The 11,940-nt window shown below is 37.7% G+C and overlaps 1 non-coding gene and 1 pseudogene across 1 annotated transcript; both read left to right on the forward strand.

Moving 5' to 3' along the window:
- The first annotated feature begins 3,316 nt into the window (after window positions 1–3,316).
- Window positions 3,317–3,435, forward strand: LOC128498372 (5S ribosomal RNA). Its single transcript, XR_008354602.1, has one exon. It is a non-coding gene; the product is annotated as a 5S ribosomal RNA (ribosomal RNA).
- Window positions 3,436–3,854: 419 nt separating this feature from the next.
- Window positions 3,855–3,973, forward strand: LOC128498147 (uncharacterized; annotated as a pseudogene).
- Window positions 3,974–11,940: the final 7,967 nt, after the last annotated feature.

The following is an 11,940-nucleotide window of genomic DNA, read 5'->3' on the forward strand; positions in this document are numbered from 1 at the left end:
TTAAGAAAATGATTACAGTGAGTTTTAACCTGGCACCCATAGGCATCATTCCAATGCATTATATTAAATATATGGTTATCAAAATTGTGGGGACTATGTACAAACTAACATATGATTATGCTTTGGATTCATCTATGCATAGAAGCTTCAGCTATTGCCCAATGAAGCAGGCTATGATTTAAATATTTAACTTCTTAAGCACTCCCACCAATTACTGTTTCTATATTTGTTTTATTGTGTTTTAATGTAGCAGCTACATAATCCTACCCAAAAAAAGACACTCTCTCTCCCTTCACCTACTAAACTTGATTTGGACTGTTTGCATTTGTTGCCTCTAAAGTGATTTTAAAACAAGTCTCCCAAAAAGGACAAGTTCAAATACCTGAGAATCTATAATTGTTCATTCATCCTATCTCCTTAAGAGGGGTTAAGAGTAATATCATGGGTTTAGAAAAGGGGAAATCCCCACGCCTGGATGGGTGTTCGGCTCTCTTATATCAAATTTTGGGACTGACTTGTTCTCCAATCTTAGTATGCTTATACAGGTGACAGTAAAACATTAGAAATGTTACAGGCAGCTGTGTTCTCCATTTTTAAAGTAGACATCTGAACCACTGGCTGAATTAATTTGGACTTAAAATAGCAATTATTAATTTAATACATATATAGACCAAGCAGGTTTCATGCCTGGGAGAACAGGGGCAGATTATACCTGTAATTTGTGCTACCTCATCCCTGAAATTCATCATGCAAAAATACCTTCTATATTTATGACACTTGACGCTGAAAATACAGTCGAGAGAATCAGTTGGGATTTTCTATTAGAGACATTAGAAGCATTTGGCATGGAAGGCTCTTTGAATAACAACGCATTAGCTTTATATTAATTTCCCCAAGCTAAGGTTGTAGGCCATGATTTTAATTTTTTAATAAATAATGGAACAAGACAGGGTTGTCCTCTTGCCCCTTTATTATATGCTAACTAGCTGCTTTAATTCATCAATCCTCTAAGTTTGAAACATATAATTTTAAAATAACATTATACACAGACAATGTTCTCCTAACATTAACTCACCGATAGTCTTCAATCCCAAGAAAGTGCTGGAAATAATAGACGAATATAGCTGTTCTCTGTTTAAATAGGGTGGTGTAACGGAGTTGACCTTGTTGGATGGAACACCAGTCTTTTATTTTCAATTTTATGGGATTCCCATCTCCTCCTCTTCTGCATTCACAGTGACCTAAAGCATACAGGTTAAACATATAACAAAACCTTACTGCCACTCAGTTATCCCACCACCTAAGGGCAAAATAAACGGCTTCCAACAACAAAAATCCAGGCTGCTTAGTGTTGTCATTGCCTGCATGAGATCCACAAATGAACCTTCTGTCCAAGTAAAGGTGTGTTTATTTTAAGCCCCAGTAACTGCTACAGCAGCAGATACCAATCAACTAAATTGCAATACTGGCTTCAGACTCTTGGAACCAGTTAACCTTTCTTCAGGGAAATGCTTATACACACCAAACCAGGTGCCTATTAGAGACCACACCTCATCTGGTGTGTCTCTGCCCTATCCAGATAATGCTGCGTCCGTCAGAGGGCTTGGAGTTGCCATGGGAGGGTGCTCCTTTCCTAGCCGCACCCGCATGGCTGTCTTGCGGCATGAATCGAGCATGTATGTCTCCTTTGCGTCTTGTGTTGTTCGCAAAGAGGTCGCTGCCTGCCCCTAGTATTCGTACATGTGCATGTTTGAGAGGCCATGGTTCGAAGTTGCCGACAGAGCAGCGAAGGAGCCGAGGTAAGTCATGACACAAGCTTGGGTCACTTCTAGAAAAACTGTGCATTGTGTTAATTTACACAAACTATATATAAAGTTGCTTCATTGATGGTGTATGATACATACCAAAATTCATAAATTTCAACAATCAGTTCCTTCCTAGCAACTGTTGAAGATGTGATAACAATGAAGGCTCCCTTTGTCATATTTGGTGGGATTGTCACCACTTAAGAAGCTAATTTATTTAAAGAAATCTTTAAAATTAATATAATTTTATAACCCCATCAATTCTTATTCCACATTGATTTACCCTCAATGGATAATGATACAAATTTAGCTATTTCTATTTTGCTTGCAGTCAAACTCTGTTTAGCAGAGAAATGTAAAATAATTGAGGCACCTCACTGGGAGGAGGTTTGTAGACAGATTAATGATCAGTATGAAATGGATAAGAAAATGTTGAAGTATGAGGAAATCTGGTCTTGATGGTATTATGTATAGTGTACTTCTACTTATTTGATTTCTTGTGGAAATGACCCTTAGGCTAGATTCTCTCACCCTCTACTTCCATTGTCCAATTACTATTTTCAGACTCATGTCTATCTTTTTTATATTTGTCAATTTCTTTCTGTACTTTTGTCTTAAAACAAGTAAAAAACAAATAAACACAAAACAATAATTTCCAGCAGATTAAATCATTTGAAATATCAATTTTAGATAAGACTGCAGCAGGAAAACTTTTAGTATGTATCTTATTGTGCATACTTACCACCTCTTATTTTTGGCTGTAAGCTATAGCAGGATCACTCACGGCTAATCATGCCTCCTTGATGTCAGTGTGAAATTTTCACACTATGAATGCTGCTTAGGTGGCAAAAGAGCCAGAATTGGATAAGGTACATGCACGGGACACATATTAAACACATAGAATAAACTAAGTAAATTGTTTTATGCATATGACTTTCAAACAAGTACAGATCTGATATTATTACAAGACAGAAGAAGAAACGTGGCAAACTTCTTGGTCTTTTCTTTTTATTAGGGCAAAGCTATACGGAAAGATCAACCTTCTGCATTTAATGAAATTCTGACCTTACATCACTGTGATAGAAAAATACTGTATATGCTATACAGTTTCTATTTTATGTTTATTCATTACTATTACATTAATGTTTTTACTTTTTATTTAAAGAACTATAATGGAAAATGTATTTGTACCTTCTCTCCTTCTCACCTTCTCCGTCTGGTCCCAGGGCTTATAATTCAAGCCTGCGGCCATACCATCCTGAAAGCGCCCGATCTCTTCTGATCTCAGAAGCTGAGCAGTGTTGGGCCTGGTTTGTACACATATCGGGGACTGGGAATACCAGGTGTTGTTGGCTTTTTCTTTTCTCATGTGTTTCTTGCTCATCATCAAAGCTTTAAGCACTTATTTGAACCTTCTCATCTTCTCTGTCCTGTCCCAGGGCTTATAATTCTCATTGTGTGACAAGCAGCAGCAGAAACAGAAGAAGAGGAGTAAAACAAAACATTTTCAAACCTGCAGCCATACCACCCTGAAAGCGCCCGATTTCATCTGGTCTTGGAAGCTAAGCAGGGTTGGGCCTGGTTAGTGCCTGGATGGGAGACCACCTGGGAATACCAGGTGTTGTAGGATTTTTCTTTTCTCACATGTGTTTCTTGCTCATCATCAAAGCTTTAAGCCCTTTTTTGAACCTTCTCATCTTCTCTGTCCTGTCCCAGGGCTTATAATTCTTTGTGTGACAAGCAGCAGTAACAGAAGAAGAGGAGTAAAACAAAAGGTCTTCAAGCCTGCGGCCATACCATCCTGAAAGCGCCCGATCTCTTCTGATCTCAGAAGCTGAGCAGTGTTGGGCCTGGTTTGTACCCGTATCGGGGACTGGGAATACCAGGTGTTGTTGGCTTTTTCTTTTCTCATGTGTTTCTTGCTCATCATCAAAGCTTTAAGCCCTTATTTGAACCTTCTCACCTTCTCTGTCCTGTTCCAGGGCTTATAATTCTTTGTGTGACAAGCAGCAGCAACAGAAGAAGAGGAGTAAAATAAAACGATTTCACGCTTGCAGCCGTACCACCCTGAAAGCACCCAATTTCGTCTAATCTTGGAAGCTAAGCAGGGTTGGACCTGTTTAGTACCAGATTGGGAGACTGCCTGGGAATTCCAGGTGTTGTAGGCTTTTTCTTTTCTCACATGTGTTTCTTGCTCATCATCAAAGCTTTAAGCCCTTATTTGAACGTTCTCACCTTCTCTGTCCTGTCCCAGGGCGTATTATTCTCTTTGTGTGACAAGCAGCAGCAACAGAAGAAGAAGAGGAGTAAATGAAAATGATTTCATACCTGCTCCATACCACTCGGATTTGTCTGATCTTGGAAGCTAAGCAGTGTTGGGCCTGGTTAGTACCTAGATTGGAGACCACCTGGGAATACCAGGTGTTTCAGGCTTTTTCTTTTCTCACAGTCCGGGGAGAGATTTTCACCATTTGCTTCTTGCTCATCATCAAAGCTTTAAGCCCTTATTTGAACCTTCTCGCCTTCTCTGTCCCAGGGCTTATAATTCTCTTTGTGTGACAAGGAGCATTAACAGAAGAAGTGGAGTGAAACAAAAAGCTTTCACGCCTGCGGCCATAGCACCCTGAAAGCTCCTGATCTCGGAAGCTAAGCAGTGTTGGGCCTGGTTAGTACCTAGATGGGAGACCGCCTGGGAATACCAGAAGTTTTAGGCTTTTTCTTTTCTTACATGTGTTTCTTGCTCATCATCAAAGCTTTAAGCCCTTATTTGAACCTTATCACCTTCTCTGTCCTGTCCCAGGGCTTATAATTCTCTTTGTGTGAGAGAAGTAAAACAAAAGCTTTCACACCTGCAGCCATACCATCCTGAAAGCGCCCGATCTTATCTGATCTCGGAAGCTAAGCAGGGTTGGGCCTGGTTAGTACCTGACCCAACCCTGCTGTCGGTTATCTAATGAACACAATAAAATGGCTTAAGTAAAGTTATATGCATTGTTACTCATCATCAGGTGGTTCATCAGCAGCAATTTTATCAGGCAAACTTTAATTTGGCAGTGATCATTGGTTTAAGTGGAATAATAGACAAGAATGGTTTCTTTTTTTAGGTGCCATGATCTGTTTTATAAATCTTGCAAGGACCATAAAGTAAACGGTAAAATAAGTTGTTTTATCAAAAAAGGTCTTGTGACAAATGACTTGTAAATGCTGATGTGTTGTTAAAGCAGCCTAAATGCTGACCTTGTTGAAGCAGCACTAAAATAGTATTAATACTTCCAGTATTATTCATTCTGAGGTAAATATTTTTTTTCTTTTACAATATTAGTGCTTAGTGATTGGTAGTCTTACTGACGTATAGGTTTTTGGTTTTTTTTTGCAGATTTCAGATTGCACAACTGCATAGCATTAATGGTAGTATATTTTCCATACCACTAGGATACATTTATAGTTTTGCTGACCTTTATCTCCAAATCAATAGTAAGTTCACCGGGTAGTTGTTCCTTTTGAAACTATTTAAAATAAATAATAACTTGCAGAATATTATTTGGAGAAGCAGCTCCTCTGCCTCAAAAATGAAGAATTGTCTCAGGGATTAATCTTAGTCCGGTAAGAGCAGGTTTCAAACAGGAATCATCAAAATCACCCACTTTACAGCATTTCCTGTTGCGAATCTAATATTTTCTTGCTTCCTCCTCCCCCGACATCACATGGACACACCCAAGGTTCATTGGTGGGTCCTACGTCATCCCACCCTCCCTTCAGCATGCAATGTTTGTTATCTTTGGGTACTGTCTAAATAAAGATACAAATAAATATTTTTAACTAATATTTTATACTCATTAACTTGCTATATATGTGCTATACATTTGCCTTAGAAACACCATTACAATACCTTAACAATCCTGGATATAGTTGAAAAATAGTAATTAGTCTTTGGGATAGATCTGCTGGATTGTGTCACAGATTTCTGAGAAGGTAATTTCATATTTACCACACTTTACTCTTCTTCCTTTACATAATTTATAACACAGAACCAGAAAAGCTTTATATATTCTGGAAATAGTATATAGTATTCAAGTTTGTAAATTTTTCAATAATAATGCATTTAAGAATAACGTGCATTTCTGTGTTAACAATTCATAATGTTTTGTTAAATGTACTTTTAATTTGTATTTGAATTTTACATTGATTTAATTCATGCTACCATAGAGATTTGAACAATAGTTAATATTTAATTATACTTAAAAAAAAATAAAAAGCATTTCAAAGTTTAATTAAAGTCATTAAGTTTTCACTCAAAACTGGAAACATAAGAAAGTGGAAAATATGTTCAGGAGAATGTTAATTATGTCCCTTGACATAATTATTGCAAACAATGGTTTAGCCATGAATGGATGTAAAATGTGGGTATTGGTGAATGTCAGTGTAATATGGCTAAAATTTTAGAAGAAGGATGGAAAGATGAGACATGCTAATTGGTCCTTACTGATATCATATCATGTTTTAGCCTTACATAAAGAAAATCAAACAGTTTGTATAAAAACACTTGATTTTGGGGCAGCATATTCATTTGCCTATTTGAGGTCTGATTATAAGACGACACCGATTATAAGACGAGGGGTATTTTTCAAAGCATTTGCTCTGAAAAAAACCTTGTCTTATAATTGAGCAAATACGGTATACGTTAATGCTTATAAATACAATAATTTATCGATGAGTTTATAATTTCATCCTTATTGATAGATTTTTTAATATTTTTCTTTGTGTTCTTTTTAATACATTTGTGCATACGGATTTGCACATATTTCCAATTTAATGAAATTTGCCAATTTTGACAATCAGTACAGATTTCTGAAAACGAGGAGGGACCCCCCAAAAAAAAAAAAAAATTGGGAAAAGAGCTATGAAAACAAAGCTAAACTAAAATTTTTCATTGGTTCTTTCACTGTCTTTCATGCATTCTCATATCCTCAACCACTTTCTCTCACTCACTCTCACTTATGTTGTCTCACGCTCATTCACATTTGGAGGAATTATTGAGAGGGTGCACCTAAGGGCTTTGCACTTTTGCAAAAGTTCACTGGGAGGCCAGAATAATGAATCATTTCTGCACCTCTCTTTCTCTACAAATCTATCTGAATAATTCTGGCCTCTCCCCTGTTCTGCAAATTGTCAGAGGCTCTGCTCTTTTTCAAAAGAAAAACGAAAAGGCTGTGTCCATGGAGAAGTGTATGATGTAAGAAGGTAAAAGAAAGAACACAGAAGAACAAGAAGATGCAAGAGAAAAAGTGGAGCTGAGCAGCAAGTTGACAGGGACATGAAACTGGTCATCAGAGAAGGAAGGGAGATATTCAGAGAGCGCGTGAGAGAGAATGAGAGTGTAAAAGAATGTGAATGAGCATGCAAGAAAATGAGAGTATGAGAGAGCATGAGTAAGTGACAACAAATTTTGTTTCTGAAAATGCCCACCAATTTTCGTCCAAACCGAAAGGGTAGGAAACAAAATTTATTGTACGAAAACGACTGGACCAAAAACTAAACGGAAAAAAAATGTATAGTTTTTGGTCCATTTGCACAAGTCTGCTCTAGATTATTTTAGTTGTGTACCTGGTAGCTTTAAACTATATAGAGAACACCTACAATGTCAACTTATTAGTTCTTAGAAGGCATTCATTAGAATATCTCCTACGTGGGTATGTTCATATTATATTTTTCTGGATGTTTGATGCATGTAATTAATCTGTTGACACAGTGGACACTCAGCAGGTTGTTTCCTAGGGTACAACATAAATACATTTCTCTTTTTCAGCATTTAGTGAAGGGCACGTGGTGAGATTCATAATATAATTTAGGAATGCTCTTTCTGATGACATTTTAAGTACTTATAAAGTTAAATTCCTCATGCTCAAATTTCTTTATTACTTATGTTTGGAAAACTAAATTGTAGGTCCCTTAGTCTCGCATTCCATCAGTTAACATTCGCAAAAAACTGCATGGAGCCCCTTTGCATTTTCTATTGGGCGTACAGATACGTATAAAGATACACCTTGCTTTAGTTTTTATGGATGTACTGGTATGTCAGTAGGTACGCAAACAGGCTAAGTGAAAAAATATTTTTACAGCTGCCACCAGCTGCTAGCAGAAGCAAGCACCATATTATAAGAGTGAGGATGATGTTGTTCAATAGCCAGAATATGTTCCATATAAAATGTTCCACATTGGGAGTTGAGCGTTTATGCTGCAGCTTAGGTTCCTTCTCTTCAGATATCTTTTTGTCTATCCTAGTGTTGACTGCAAGGAGATCCTAAAACAGGCATGCAGATCTAAAATTTCATTTTGTATCTTGATATCCAGTGGGCCATCACAAACAAAGCCAAGAATATGTAATCAAGCCTTATCTAACTATTGTTGAAATTATTCTAATTACTACAATTTCCAAGCAAGGCTAGTCCTTCTTATTTTATTTTTTTGTTTAATGAGTGAATAATATAGGATAAATCATTTAAAACTATTATCTTTCCCAGCAAACCACCTGGCTAGCACTGACATGAAAGGGAAGGCTGTGAAAAAACAAGTGATAATCTAAATTTACAATAATTGCATTCATATATTTTTCTACATTAAATTACATCATCAGTTGTATTTTGAAATACTTTAGTTAATCACGCTTTAATTCAGTTTAAGCAGATTCCTGCAAGAGCTATATTTACCCATTTTGCAACCAGTATGTCCTTTACTATTTCACATCTTCAATGTAACAGCACTCATGGGGAATATTATGTTAATATTAAACAGATTTAAATGCATGTACATACCCTGCTTAGGTGTCTGATCATGTTGACTCAAGGTTGAAATCCTTTGCTTCCTAATCACTTTGATCAGCAGGTGGAGAGATGATTAGTGAATATATATTATAGATCTATATACAGGGTACACACTAATTACAGAGAAATCCCTCGGTTCTACATAATGATAGGGAGTCAGTGGTGGGCTCCACAAAATGGAGAAGCAGAATGCGACGAGACTACCAATAACCAGGATGGGTACACCCTCCAAACTGTGCTTCCTCCTTCCAAAACTCAAATGATTAACCCCTTCAGTTCCAGGTAAAACAAGTGTTTTAGGTAGGAAGGGAGATACTGCTACACCGGAGCCGCAATTATGCTGGAGCTAGCCGTAGCCTAGTGTATAAACTGCTTGTACTGTCCTGAAAATGACAGTGAGCTATTGCAACACTCCACCCCAAACATCAGACAGAACCAATGCTGAGATGAGAACAAGAACACGTTATTGAAAAAACACATAGCTTTATATACACCACAGAATCAGATAAGGAGCATGGTGCCACATCTGGCCACCAGGTACAGCAATGCCCATGTGACCCTAAGTCACTGTTTTCTGGGTAACCCAGGGGAGCGGCAGCGATCCCATGCATGGTTTCACTTGATAGCTGGGGGTTCATAGATTATCCAGTCCAAAAAGGGCCTTCATCCATGGGCAAGACCCGAGTGGCGGCAGTTAAAAGCTCCCTGGGACAGTACCTGATGCAACAGTGCAGAGGATCCATAGCTGTAGCTGCTGATCCCTGGTCTGAAGATGGTAATAGAAACCAGGGTTCCCTAGTGAGCTCTCCCTCAGTAACAACTCCCGCCCATAGCCCACCAAGTATCCAACAGATCCACAAAAGAGTGCTCTGGTGGGGCAATGGGTGTCAAAAGTCAGTGGGCATTTTCTGTATATGCCTGCTAAACAGTTCGAGTTCCAGGGCATGATTATACACCTTTTGGGGAACGTACAACAGGCATAAAATACATATAAATAGGGTAACATTTCTCTGCAGTCCTATATCTGTGACGCAGAAGATGAGCATTGTCTAAAGAAGATAAGATTCCCCTGTACTTCTTTTTTTCTCCATACTCTGTTTTGCCTACAGTTTGTGGTAGCACCTACAGTACCTTGCCACTCATTTCAGGCATCTCAGGCCCATGACCTACCTTTAAGAAATTTGTACTCCCAATTCTTCAGACCAGGTAGGTGCTAATAGCGCATCAAGAAGCAGAAATGCTGTGGTCCTTAAGTGTAAAAAATGGAAAACAGCTTAGGCCATAAATGGTTTAGTTATATAGGCTACACTAGTGAGCTTAGAACAAGCTAGTAATGAATCTTAATTAACTTTAAGGCAAATTTAATGTGTCATGGTAGCTTCGGAATGTAGTGTATATTTACAGCCCAAGTTAGCATTAAAAAGTCAGCTTGACTACATGGGAATGCATTAAGATATTGATAGACGTGCATTCATTTTCGTAGAAACTTTATTTTTAACAAAAATCACCTGTTTCGTTCGTTCATACGAATCAACTAAAATGAGGGCCATAACAGGTAAAACTGACAGAAACGAACTGCAAACATTCCAAAACTTCAACATGAGGCCTCCATTCCTCGCCACATGTAGCCACCGCCATTATAAGCCGTTTTGGCGCTGTTACAAAGAGTTTTGGAGCTTGTTGTTAAGCTAAAGTGGGATGGACTGTGTATGGGAAGGTACATATCAAGGACTGATATGTAGAAGTAGCCACAAAAACAGGGGATGGTCTCATTGATGGTAATGGCTGGGATTGATGGGTCCAACAACCTATGGGAGGTTTTCCTTACTTTTTTACTTACAAGGATTAGATATATGTGTGCTGACGCCATTTTAACTTGTCAGCAGCAGTTACAGACTGATGAGAGTTGTAATGTGACAGTGTGACAGTGACAGTTATCTTAGTAGGGGCTGATATTGATGCTCATTGCTCACCCACCATACTGCAATTTAATTAATCATTTTTTTAGTGTACAAAATGTACTGTTGAAGGGTGGATTGGAGACACTGTAGTGACTACTGTAGTGTATTACAGGGACTGCAGCAGACATTTTTACCCTCTCCATGGGTAGAGTTTAGTTGATTAACACAGATGGTCATTTATGCTATGCACCAAACCTGTAATTTGTGGACAAGTTATTTTTTCATTATCTATTATCTTTCATTGATAAATAAACATTGGTGACAATAAATATTGGTGACAATATAATATGTATACTATATAATATTAGGGGAATTCAGTCCTGCTCTATGGGGCTGCATGTGCCTATCATCTGCCGGTGTCTGCCCACCCAGACCCAGTGCTCTAATAATACTGCTTCTGCGCCTCTTTGACCGTCCTAACTCTGGGAGAAGCTTTTTTTAAATTGTTATAATGGAAGGTGAGTCCAGAAGGTGTAAGGGACCTCATCCTTTGGGGACGCCCTCAAATATAATTTGGAATAAAAAAAAAGCTCCCCTCCCCAATTTTGTCCAAGTCGAATGACCAGGAAAATAAATTTGTTGCCCAAAAATGAAAAAAATAGTAGCTCATGATCTACTGTGTGTTAGGTTCCTGGTGATACTGCCACACCTATGCCAGTACTCCCAGGGACCACATTCCAGTTCAAGCTTCATAGTTTAGTTGCTTTATATAAGTTATTGCAGTTTGTTAACATTCAAATAAATTGTCAAAATGTTCAATGAACAGTGTAGTCTTTTATGCTCATGCCTCTGTGTTATTATTTTAATGTATTCTGATGACCACATTGACATTGCTAGCACCAAGTTATTTTTAAGCGGCCATCAGGATATAGAGAATAAATAGACTGCAGTGATAAAAATATTTAAGATTGAAATACCAACTCTTCTGTCGTAACAACTAGCTACCAAAACTACCTAATTGAGCCTGTGTCTTTCCACACTTCATAAACCTGCATTACTGTATCTAAGCACCTCTTTGGTATACTATGTAATAAAGTGTTATGTGGCAATATTCAAGTTGCATTAAGATCACCAGAAAGACAGATGTTTCACATTGTGCTTAATAAGTACTCATATCTACAAATCCACAATATTTTGATAAAGCTTTACTACAATTCTTCATTGTGACTCGCTTACATTAATTTTATTTCTATATTACAAAGATTGTGCAAAAATATTCAGTTGTCTGAATTTCTAGAGGGTTAGAAATAGGGATAGAATGTGAAAACATTAGCAAAATATTTTGCTGCAAGCAATGTAATAAGTCATTTTCAGTAAAATGAAATTTTTCCAACCTAAAACATTGCTCATGCT

Source organism: Spea bombifrons, chromosome 5, assembly GCF_027358695.1.
Source record: "Spea bombifrons isolate aSpeBom1 chromosome 5, aSpeBom1.2.pri, whole genome shotgun sequence".
Classification (NCBI taxonomy): domain Eukaryota; kingdom Metazoa; phylum Chordata; class Amphibia; order Anura; family Pelobatidae; genus Spea; species Spea bombifrons.